Source organism: Myxine glutinosa, chromosome 13 (assembly GCF_964187855.1).
Source record: "Myxine glutinosa chromosome 13, kmMyxGlut1.1, whole genome shotgun sequence".
NCBI lineage: Eukaryota > Metazoa > Chordata > Myxini > Myxiniformes > Myxinidae > Myxine > Myxine glutinosa.
Genome location: NC_136273.1, coordinates 89,779,688 through 89,792,386, shown reverse-complemented (window position 1 = coordinate 89,792,386; position 12,699 = coordinate 89,779,688).

The window sequence follows — 12,699 nt, the reverse complement described above, 5'->3', positions numbered from 1 at the left end:
CCCCCTCCCCTTCCCCTTCTCCCCTCCCCCTCACCCTACCCCTTCCCCCCTACTCATCCCCCCTCCCCTCCCCCCTGTCTCTCCCCTCCCCCTCCCCTCCACTTCCCCCCTCCCCCTCCCCTCCACTTCCCCCCTCCCCCTCCCCCTCCCCATCTCCCTCCCCTCCCCCTCCCCCATCTCCCTCCCCCTCCCCCCTCCCCTCCCCCTCCCCTCTCCCCTTGCCCCTCCCCTCCCCTCCCCTCTCCCCTTGCCCCTCCCACTCCCCCCTCCCCCTCCCATCCCCCCTCCCCCTCCCCAACCCCCCTCTTTTCCCTTCTCCTCCTCCCCCTCCCCCTCCCCCCTCTTCTCCCCTCCCCCCCTCTTCTCCCCTCCCCACCCTCTCCTCCCCTCCCCCCCCCCGTTCCCCTCCCCGCCCCTTCCCCCTAATTTTATTTTGGCTAACCATCTGCTATACCTGTTAAGTTATTCATTAACCTCTAATCTATTGGCTATATGTGAACCCCTACAGAATCGTGTGTACATTATTTGGTTTCTATTTCAGATTGCTGGAAGTACATCCTTTTATTTATTTATTTATTTATTTTTCTCCTGTTTCCCTACCCCGACCTTCTCATACTATACTCCCTGCCTTCTTTGATGCCTGGACTACAGAATACTGCACATCTGGCCATGTCCACTATGTTGGTGCTGGTGGGGTTTGTTGAGAATTGTGTACATTCGTTTGTAAGTGACACTCATAATTTGCAAATAACAGTTTCGTAAGTCATGAATCTTCGTACAAAATTTCTGCACAGGAAAATATCTCAGGTGGAGATGACAGATAACTTGAGATGACGGTGAACTGTTGGCTCGAAGCCTGGAAGTGTAGTGTGAGATTGTACCGAGTCAGGAAGGCAGTTCCACAAATCAGAGAGCAGGGGAACGAAGAAGTGGAGTTGAAGCACAAGCCTGTATTTTGGAAGGCCAATGAGGGTGTAACTGGGAGAATATTTGCATCCTGGAGTGGCTGAGTCGGGTGGGAGGCTGAAACAGCAGAGGGAGCAATACCAGGAAAGACTCGGTACAGAAAACAGAGCGGCAACCAGCCCATCTGCGATGTGGAAGCAGCAAGCTTTGTGATTCTGCTTCTTGGTAGGAGATACCATTGTGTTGAGAGTTTTGAATTCCATGACATCAAAGAGTACAAGTTGTGAATCAGGGTACCACCCACAAAGGGGACTGTATTAGTCCACCGAGTTATAGACAAAGGCCTTATGGCCTGTGGGAGGTTCAGATTTACTAAGGAAGAACTTTGGAGACCAGTTTTCACGCATGTTCTGCCTCTAAGAGGTCAGGGCTGATGGTGAGGCCCAAATGTTTGAGGAACTGAATCCAGAAGTTCGCAGTCAATATTCATTGAGGCATACTTCAAGTTATTTGAGCACAAAGGATTTTGTTGATGCCATATGTATGCTGCGGTTTAAATCTACGTGCTGAATGAATCTTTATTTGTAGTTTTTGTGCACAAAATCTCGGCTCAAGAAAGAGCAAGTTTCGCCATCTTGAGTGGCATTTGGGTTTGAACGGTCATCCCATTCTTAAGGGAACTTGCGTCGCGCAGGAGTCAGGGATGTGATTGTTTTTCAGCACAGCACGTCACCGTTGAGGTTTTGGCAGAGACAAAGTCACGATCAGCCGAAGGAAATTTTACCCAGCAGGCAATTTACATCAAAAGATTTGAAATCTGCAGGAGCGCAAGTTCGTGATTGGTTTATAAATGTGAGGCCAATTGGGAAATGCATTTAATATTTTTAAATTTTGAATGGAACTTTGAGATATGCATTTGTCTATTCACAGATAAAGAAGTTCTGGATGCAGGATGTACAATGCACACGGTTATTGTTTTGTTTGCTGAACTTGATTATCATTCAAAAGTCCAAAACACAGAGTTATATCGACCAATTTAGGATCAGGCAGCAGCGGCGGATCCAGGGGGGGGGGGGGGTGCAGGGGGTGCGCACCCCCCCCCCCCTCTGCAACGCAACGGCATGGATGTGCTGGAGGAATACTCTATGATTGACGACAAGAAGGACGCGCTCACTCAACTCCGGTCAAATGCAGAAACTGAATCCTCTCTTTGGTTCGATCACGCTGAGGACATGATATAATCTGTAGGAGGTGACGTCACAATGCCGAGAGTTGTAAGACGTCAAATCCATCGTCCGAACACTGCGGCCAATACTCCCTTGCTCTTCTACCTCAGAAACATGTCCATCCCATTCCTCGACCTCCTCAGCCAGGAAATGGACACCCGATTCTGTGCTGAAAATCGGGAAGGTAGTGATCTGATTCTGCTGCAATAATCCCCGATACCTGCGACATTCCACCCCTACCTACATCAGAGGCTATTGCGTTGGAAAATCGACATGGAACATCCAGCAGGACTGATAAATGAGCTGAGAGACTGGCAGGTGTTTTGGAGAAGGAGGCCCAACACGCTTCCAAGCACATTCATGGATTGTTTCTGTGCAGTAGATGGAGACGAATTTCCATCCATCAAAGTCCTACTCCATATTGGATGCACCCTCCCTGTAAGGTCCTCGGAGGCCGAACGCTCATTTTCTTGCGTGCGTCGTCCGAAGACCTACCTGAGATATTCCATGGGAGAAAGTCGGATGGGATCTCGGGCCCTCATGAACATACACCGTGACGTCACCATATCCCCACATGATGTGACATTTTCATTCAGAAACACAAGCGCCGTCTATTACAAAATAGCATAATTTACGATTAATAAAATAATTCACATCCGCTGTCCCATCTGATCTCTTTTGTGGGGAGAACCCCCTGCCTTGATCTTCACAACCTCGGCGCATGGTGGTGCCGGGCCTTGACCAGCACCTATTAAGCTGCTCTATACACCTTAACATGGCGTGCGTTTAGAAACATGGGAATTCTTTTGGAATCTTTGTAGTTAATTCGCCGAATTAACTCAGGAGATCATAATAATCATTTTGCTAGAACTACACAAATCAGAAATTCCATATCAGAAAGCTCCAGTGGAACTACACCAAAAACATGCCGCACGCATGCACACCACACACACACACACACACACACACACACACACACACACACACACACACACACACACAAACACCACACACACACCCACACCCACACACATACACACACACCCACACACACACACACACACACACACACACACACACACACACACACACACACACACCCACACACACACACACACACACACCCACACCCACACCCCCACACACACACACCCACATCCACACACACACACACACACACACACACATCCACACACACACACACCCACACCCACACCCACACACACACACACCCACATCCACACACACACACACACACACCCACACACACACACACACACACACACACACACCCACACCCACACACACACACACCCACACCCACACACACACACACACACACACATACACACATCCACACACACACACACACACACATATCCACACACACACACACACACACACCCACACCCACACACACACACACACACACACACATACACACATCCACACACACACACACACACACACACATCCACACACACACACACCCACACCCACACCCACACACACACACACACACCCACATCCACACACACACACACACACACCCACACCCACACACACACACACACACATACACACACACACACACACACACACATATCCACACACACACACACCTACAAAATTCATCAATTTATAGCAGAAGGAACAGCTGGGCAAGTCGTTTCACCAGTTCCTCTATCTGACCATTAGTCATCGCGAATCTGCTGAGCTGTTGGACCCGGGAAGAACACAAGGAGCTGCAGGAACTTCCATGAACGCGCGAAATGCCGTTTCTGACAATCCATTTTTAAAAATTTCATGGGGGAGGACCCCCAGACCCCCCTTCATCCCCCCCCCCCCAGCGCTATACTTACATGCTCCCCCCCCCCCCCCCCCCCGTGTTGAAATTCCTGGATCCGCCCCTGGGCAGTTCGTTTCCCATGATTCAGGCTGCAGTGGTTTTCTAGTGTATGTGTCTGCTGAACAAACGACTGAAGATTACTCATATCTATCTATAATTCCAGTAATCTCTGTGTGTATGTTTGTATGTTTGTATGTTTGTATGTATGTTTGTCTGTGACCGCTGTTTCTCGACAACTACCGGTCCGATATACTTGAAACTTGCCAGGTATATTGCTGGGGACCCGAGGATGTGCCTTTTCAAGGTTTTAAATTAATCGGACAAGTAGTTACCGAGCTATGGCGATTTCTTTACCAAACTCCGCAAGCCGTTCGCTTTGGACCAAACCATTGCATGTAAATAGAGGGGGGGGGATTGTCACCGTACTCGCAAGCCGTTCGCTTTGGACCAAACCATTCCATGTAAATAGAGGGGGGGGGGGGGGGATTGTCACCGTACTCGCAAGCCGTTCGCTTTGGACCAAACCATTTCATGTAAATAGAGGGGGGGGGATATAATTTTAGATATATATATAGTACGGGCATGCCCTAGTTCAAATTAATTCATATACTTGCAACAATACACTTGAATTATTGTTATATACAGTTATTTTCTTATTTGTGATTTAATTTGTGCAAGTCTGCATCACCTGGTCTTTTGAGTTCCTTGCGAATTGTTCATAATGGATCATCAGATTGTTTCCTTTGAATATTGTGAACATGCATGAGAATTATTGTAGCTTCGACGAACATACTTCGTTGAACCTGGGGTTTGGATACATCGGACACTGATTAATAATGTGGGTAAATGTACACAACATCATAATGCATAGTGATAAGAGGCCTTTGTGGAGGGAGTAGCTCTGAAATGATGTTCCTTTTTGTTAACTGTGATAACATATCTATATATTGCAAAACACACAAACACACACTACAAAGTGTAACAGGCAAAAACGTCATAGGAAGAATAAACGATACCGTACAGACAGAGACCAAGTGCTGCCATGGAAACTAAGACTAATGACACAGAGAGAACAACTGAGAAAAGTAACAGGACAAATACAACAATTCATTGAAGGAAACCGATTAAAACCGACAAATACAACATTAACAGGGTTGGTGGCAGGAAGGGCATCCGGCCGTAAAACATTGCTTCAAAAATGGGACCATGGCGCCCGAAAAAGGCCAACCCCTGCTCTGCAGGGAAAAATGGCCTCGAAAGGTGGTTCTATTGAAGGAAACCGAAGCCCAAAGCTAAGAGAATCCAAAAAACAATATAAAATCGAGGATAAAGATCAAGAGATAATGTGTGCCGAAAACAAACTCAAAACAAGTACAGATACATTCAAAGTACACCGCCCCCATGCCAAATAATAAAGAATATCCTCCACTGCGGCATTGCCGGGACGCCTTTGGCCTTTGGCGTCCGGGCAATACCGCCGTGCAGCTCATAGAGACTGTATTGGGTGAGAAAGGTTGATTGATTCGTTAATTGCATAATTAAAATCAATAAATGATCATAAAATATTTTCATAATCAATTGGCTAATAGCATACCTAAACCACTTGTGCTTCATCCGAAGCTGTAACTTCTTTTAAATTAATTAAATAAGTCATTAATCAAAAAATTAAATAATTAATTGATTAATCAATAAATAATACATCGATTAATCAATAAATCAAAAATATCCTTTATAGCCACATCACTTGGTCACTGTCGTGTCCAAATATCAGCTCCCTAGCTCAAAAAATGGTGCCTGAGATATTGCCCAGATGAGAGAGAAAATAAATAAATGACTAATAATGAAAATAAAGAAATAATAATCATAAAAAATTAAATAATTAATCAATTGGCTGATAGAATATATAAACCACCACCATTTCATCCGAATCTGTAACTAAAAAAAAAAAAAATTTTTTGTCATTAATCAAATTAAATAATTAATCGATTAATTGATTAATTGATTTATCAATGAATCTAAAATAGCCTTTGCAGCCAAATCACTTGGTCATTGGCATGTCCAAATATCAGCTTCCTAACTCAAAAGGTGCCTGAGATAATGCCCAGAAGAGAAAGGAAATGTATAAGTACTTAATTAATCGATAATAATTAAGTAACTCATCAATTAATTGATTAATCAAAAAACAAAAAAGACCGTTTTTGACAAAGTACTTCCTCACTATTGTGCCAAAATTTCAGCTTCCTAGCTCAAAGAATGGTCTGAAACGGGGGCTTATGGATTGGGTCTCGTCCATCTGTGTGTCCGTCCGTCATGCGTCCGTCCGCAGCCAAATCTCGGAAATGCATGGATCAATTTTCTTTTAACTTGGACAAAAAATAAGGAATGATGGCTTACATATGCACGTCATTTCTTTTCAAGATCAGATTCAAGATGGCCAACTGGCGGCCATTTAGTTACTTAAACATGTCCCCAACCATTTCTCGGACATGCATGGTCCGATTTTGTTCAAACTTGGCAGAAGCGCAGTACACCATGACATACACGTGCACCTCACTTTATTTTGCGATCTGATCAAAGAAGACTCGTAGACTGGCGGCCATTTTAGTTGTAAAAGAAACCCTGATATTGAACACGTCGTCAACCATTTCTCGGAAATGCATTTACCGATCTTGCTCAAACTGCCCCTCCCCCAACCCAATTCTCTCTCCTTTGTAACTTTTAAAAATTGCTTTCTTCAACGAAGATCCAAATTAGAAGAGCAACAAGCTCATAAACAAAGTATAATCACAGCGGTGTGGCGGACACGAAAGTTCACTGGCGTGATGACATCATTCCGCGCGCCAAGTGGGCGGCGGCCACGCCCGAGGGGTAGGCGTGGCCGCGGGATATACACCGGGCGCGCAGCCCGGAACGCTCCAGTGTTACAGTGGAGCTCTTGAATAAAGACTCTTACAACTTACCCAGTTGTCTGCTTCCTCCTTGCTTACAAGCAGCGCGCGTAACACCGCGCTTCAGCGGCAGCTTTTTTAGTTCACAGAATGTGTCGAAGGGTCAATAAAGGAAGTACAGTCTGACCACGCTATTTGTGGGGGATACGTTCCTGGAAAATCCACGAATAGTGAAACCCGCGAATACGGGGGATATTGTTTCAATGGAAAAAGGAGACTCATAGGTTCCCAAGTCATGAAAATCCATGAATAGAGAGGACCAAACCGTGAACGGCAAGGCAAAATCCACGAATGGTGATGCAAATCCCGAGAATGTCGACGATAATCCGCGAAGGTCGATGAAGGGTCGATGAACGTCCCGGAAATTTTGAGATAAAACCCGCGAATGTCGGCAATAATCCACGAATGTTGATGAAAATCCACGAATGAATGCTATGCCATTGTTTCAATGGGGAAAAGGGAGACAGCTAATTGCACTAATAGATACTGTGGAGCGTTTTCATTATGTACAGTAACTCGCAGGGTTGACGTGTTATGCAGCTGGTGGGATATCCCGCAAGGCAAGGTTTACCTGTGAACAGTGGAATATCACGTGAAGCTGTTCACAGTGTTAATGGCGGGATATCCCACGAAACATTGTTTACCTGTGAACTGGATTATCACGTGAAGCTATTCACAGTGTGAATCATGGGATATCCCGCAAAAGCAGTGAAAACGTGAAACACATGGCAGCAAACGCAGGAGCAGGTCATGCTCACGGCTCGTTGAAAAAAAAAATTTTGCTCCCCTGAAATACCACGAATTCGCAGAACATGGCCGTGAATAGGAAAAAAAACCACGAATTTGCGGGACACTTTTCCGCGAATAGAGAAACAGGTCGCTTTTTATCACCCGGGAATATGTGGAAACCGCGAATAGCGGAATCGCAAAGAGCGGGATCCGACTTAACAAATCTTTTTTCACAAGATCAAGTTCGTGTGTGTCCGTGCGTCGGCGGCCGCTTTGCTGCTGCTTTTGCTTTCTAGCATGGGTTTGAATCCCGACCCAGCTATAAGCTGACATCCTGATGTTTCACAGGCAGGGTGATTCATCAATGTGTGTGCCGTTCATCAGATGGACGTTAAACCGGGCATGCCATCTGCCGACATTAGTTGGTGGACGTTAAAAATTCCATGGTGTACTTCGTGAAGAGTCGGCAAGTTATTGCCGGCACCCTCGTAAAATTACAAATTCCTGACCTAATCTTAAACTTGAGCCCCCAGCAAATCCCACAACAACCTGGGACTTCAAGCAAAGCATAAAGTGATATTTTACCGGCCATGACTCTTCATTCACGTAACGGTGAGAAGAAGGGGTTTCGCTGTACTGTTAAAAAAAATACAGAAGAAGCTTGGCACCCTCAACAGACCCCAGGCCCGGAGGCAGCGAAACTGAAACAGCCATGAATACATATAGCCCCAACGATTGCAAAAAAAGAAAAATATAAAGCAAAATTTCAAAAGATATGTACTGACAACTGGGAAAACGATAAAAGCGCAGCAAGATATAAAACAAGATTTGGACCGATTGTGAATGGGCAAAGAAGGTCCATTGGAATGGCGAAGCAGAGGTAAGCTCAACTGGGATGGAGAATTAGTCATAATAAATGACAAACACCAAGGAGAGCATACCAACAGTTTAACAAAAATGGATGGCGGGACTGAGCCAGTCAGACAGGTGTAGATTTTGCAAGTTATAAACAAATAGTATGGGCCACCCCCTGTCGAGATGTAAAAATGCATTGGAGAACAACTGTTCACACAAAGGCACAACAAAGTATGTAGAGCACGGGTTCCCAAACGCAGGGTTGTGACCCGAACTTGGGAAAAAAAACCAACCTCAAAATCCCCGTTTTTTGAGGGGGGTTTCACATCGAACGTGTTTTCTCCGATAATTTTTATGGTAGGTACCGGTACCAAATAGGTACCAGTACCATTTGGGTCACGAGGCAAATGTGTTTTCAAATTTTGGGTCGCGGATAAAAAAGTTTGCGAACCACTGATGTGGAGTAATCCATTGGCACATCTGCAAAAAATTTCAAAATCCCAGTTTCAGAAAACTCATGGAAACATGAACCAAGAGCAATCACTGAAAATAAAGACAATGCCCACGTGCAATCTGATGATCCCATCGTGTATGAACATAGAAAACAAAGAAATGCGACCAGATATCGTACTTGGAAACAAAAAAAAGAAAGGACGGCATTGCTAATTGAGGTGTCGGTTCCCAGTGATTTTGGTCTAAATTATGTGGAAATCAAGAAAATGACGAAATATCAAGACTTCGAAAATTAAGGGAAAATATCTTGGAAGCTGAAGAGCACCAAATTTGTACTAGTGATAAAATGGAGCAACAACAACAAGCATTTTAAGGCCATTTTCCCTGCTATAGCGGGGGTTAGCCTTGCGGTCCCCATGACAATCTTCTCCATTTTGCCCTATTTTCTGCATCTCTCCTTGTTAACCCCCTTGCCCGCATTTCTTCTTCCACCATCTTTAGCCAAGTCTTTCTCGGTCTTCCCCGTCTTCTACTTCCTTCTACATTCATTTCCATCACTCTTCTCAACCAGTCACTTTCATCCTTCCTCAACACATTACCAAACCATCTCAACATGTTCCTCTTCACAGCATCAATCACAGGCTCTATTCCTATCATCTCTCAACAACATTTTAGTGATAAAATGGAGCAATGTGAATAATATAGAATAACGTTATGGAGATCTTAAAAACCATCCCTGGGAATATAATACTACAAATAAACTACAATTGTAAGCTGTCCGGCTCTCAGTGACGATCCTGAAAAGAGCCCTCGGCACGAAACTTTGAGAACAAAAAAGCTTCACGGCTTCGTCCATGATTGATGATCCCTTACTGAAACGGAGGTGGATACTTCGAACCCTGGGAGGAATATGTTGCACCTTCTAAGATGCGCGCGCACACACGCACACACACACACACACACACACACACACACACACTTTATTTTGAGCAGTGTAAACCATTAAAGAGTGGAGAACAAAATTTTGTTATAAAAATTATTATGAGTGCAATAATTGAAGGTCTCACCATCCTTTTGGTGGGCAGAGGATTCCCACATCAAATGCGCAGGTCACATCGGGCTCATGGCACATTCAAGGGGGCTTTTAGTGCCACACTGAGTAATAATTGCCATGCAGTGAACTGTGAAACTGCATTGGTGATAAACGATTCATCATGTAAAGGCCATGGGGATGGATCATCTCCTAGTGACATTGTGAGCACTTAAGATTGATGAGATTGTGCAGAATATTCTGTTGGATTTTCACACAAACACACACACACACACACACACACACAATGCATACGCATACATATACACACACACACAACAGGGGTGGATACTTTCAGACCGAGTAGGTCTCTGTTCTATCACTTGAAACCCATCCACGGGTGGAGATAGCAGCCAACACATAAACCATATACGTGCACATACTCATACATATAGTGCCTTCAGAAAGTATTCACACCCCTTGCCCTTTTCACATTTAGTTGTGTTACAGTCTGAATTTAAAATGGATTCAATTGAGATTTTTTGCCACTGATCTACCCAAAATACCTAATTCGTCAATACTTCGCAGAAGCGCCATTGGCAGAGATTGCAGCTTCAAATCTTCTTGGGTATGTCTGCATCAGCTTTACACATCTGGATTTGGGGATTTTCTCCCATTCTTCCTTGCAGACTTTCTCAAGCTCCGTCAAGTTGGATGGGGAGCATTGGAGAACAGCAATCTTCAAATCGTTCCACAGATTCTCAATCGAATTCAAGTCTGAGTTTTGGCTGGGCCACTCATAGACTTTCAGGTTATTGTTCCGAAGCCGTTCCAGTTTTGCTTTGGCTGTATGATTGGGCTCATTGTCCCGTTGGAACGTAAATGTTCTCCGCAATCTAATGTCTTTTGATTTTATATGTATCTATGTATATTTATATTTATGCATATATACATATTGTTACGGATCGCGGTTTAGATGTTATGATGACCGAGCGGTGGTGTATTACCGCGACCTAACAGTTCCCCCGATTCTTCCCCAACTCACCCGATTCACCCCAAACTTTGGCCGTATCGCACCGCAGCTGCCCAATGAGGGAAAAGACTAAAACGACGAATGCAAAGAGGAAGACGAAGGCAAAGAAAGGTTTGGAAATACTACTAAATTTATTTACTATTTACACACATAAGCAAAAAGAAATCAGTCACGTTTATTTACAACACATAAGACGCAGGTGACACAGTGCAAATACTAGCTTACTTACAGTCTTAATTAACCCAGGGACAGAACAAACAAAAGACAGACTCACACGGGGAATGATGACAGGAGTTGGCTGGAAGGAGAGGATGGCGTGGAGTTGTATTGTGCAGCACGATCGGCGCGTTTAGCAGCCGCCGTTCCTTCGCGGCCCTGCTCAAAACCGCCGTCCAGGCCCCAAGCGGCTGTTGGGTGTTGTTGCTGCTGTGGCCGCTGCTGCTTTTCCCGGATTACAACAGGCTTTGTGCTTTCTGGGATGTCCTCTCCTTGGATGTTCTCTATGTTCTCTTGGTCCAATCACTCCTCACCACCGACAACTCCACGCAACCAACGCAACCACTGACCACCACAACGCAACCACTGATGGCCAAAACCACACAACTCAGCTCTGCTTCTTGGACCCTCTCTCTTCTCAACGGCTTGGGCTCCCTTTTTGTCTGCCGGTCAAAGCTCCTCTCTCAAAGCTTGTCTCAGCTTCTCTTTTGGGAGCGTCGCGCTGCGGATTTTAGCTGCGGTCACGCCTGCTCATTCCCTCCTCTCAGCGCCTCTCTTTCTTCTTCAAAGCTCGACTGCTTGGGGAGCGTCGCGCTGTGCGTTATATAGGCCCCGCCCCTCAACCTTTGCGAACCTCCCCGATCGCTCTTCCTCCGCCCTCTCTAGCCAAACCCCTGGCTCATGGTTGGTCGAGTGGGGCTGGCTCACTCCTCCCCTCTATGACGAGGTGGAGACACGCCTTTCTTCTCCGACCCTGCCTCGTGGTCAATGGCGGTTATTGGAGGGGAGGTAATTGCCAAACGACGAAAAGGGGGAATGGAGGTTTTGGGAATGGGAATGAAGGGAATCTATCTCTTTCACTGGTGCAATGGAGTACTTCAATTAATGGGAGACACAGCCTTACCCTAAAACACAGAATAAGATATAACTATCGAACAGGGGTATTCTATTATTGGCTGACGTGTATGCTTGTGGACTAATTATGGGATGCCCTTTTACCTTTACACAGCTCCGGAGGCAGGGGGCGCAGGATAAACAATAATAATAATTCACACAATAAATAAAAAATACAGTCCTCATATCCCCAACACTGCACCCTCCTCCTCTTAGGCACGTCCCGGGCCTACAACTTTTTTATTTAGTGTGACACGTAGGTGTAGTTCCCTCTACTTTTAACCTGACCCTGAGTGCGACAGTTTTAAAACATAAATAAATGTGTCCCGCTGCTCCATTGCACCCTGCCTAACAGACTTACGCCCACAGTTAACTGAATTGCGGAATGGTCTTCAAACTACACACTGACGGTGGGGAGCATTATTTACAATGACGCTATTTTTATTTACAAGACTAACCCAGGACCTGTGATTGTTCTTTCTGGGGGGGAGACAGTCTGCTCTGCATCAATGCACCATGAAAGCACCCAAAAACGCACCAATACACACCCAAGCACCAAT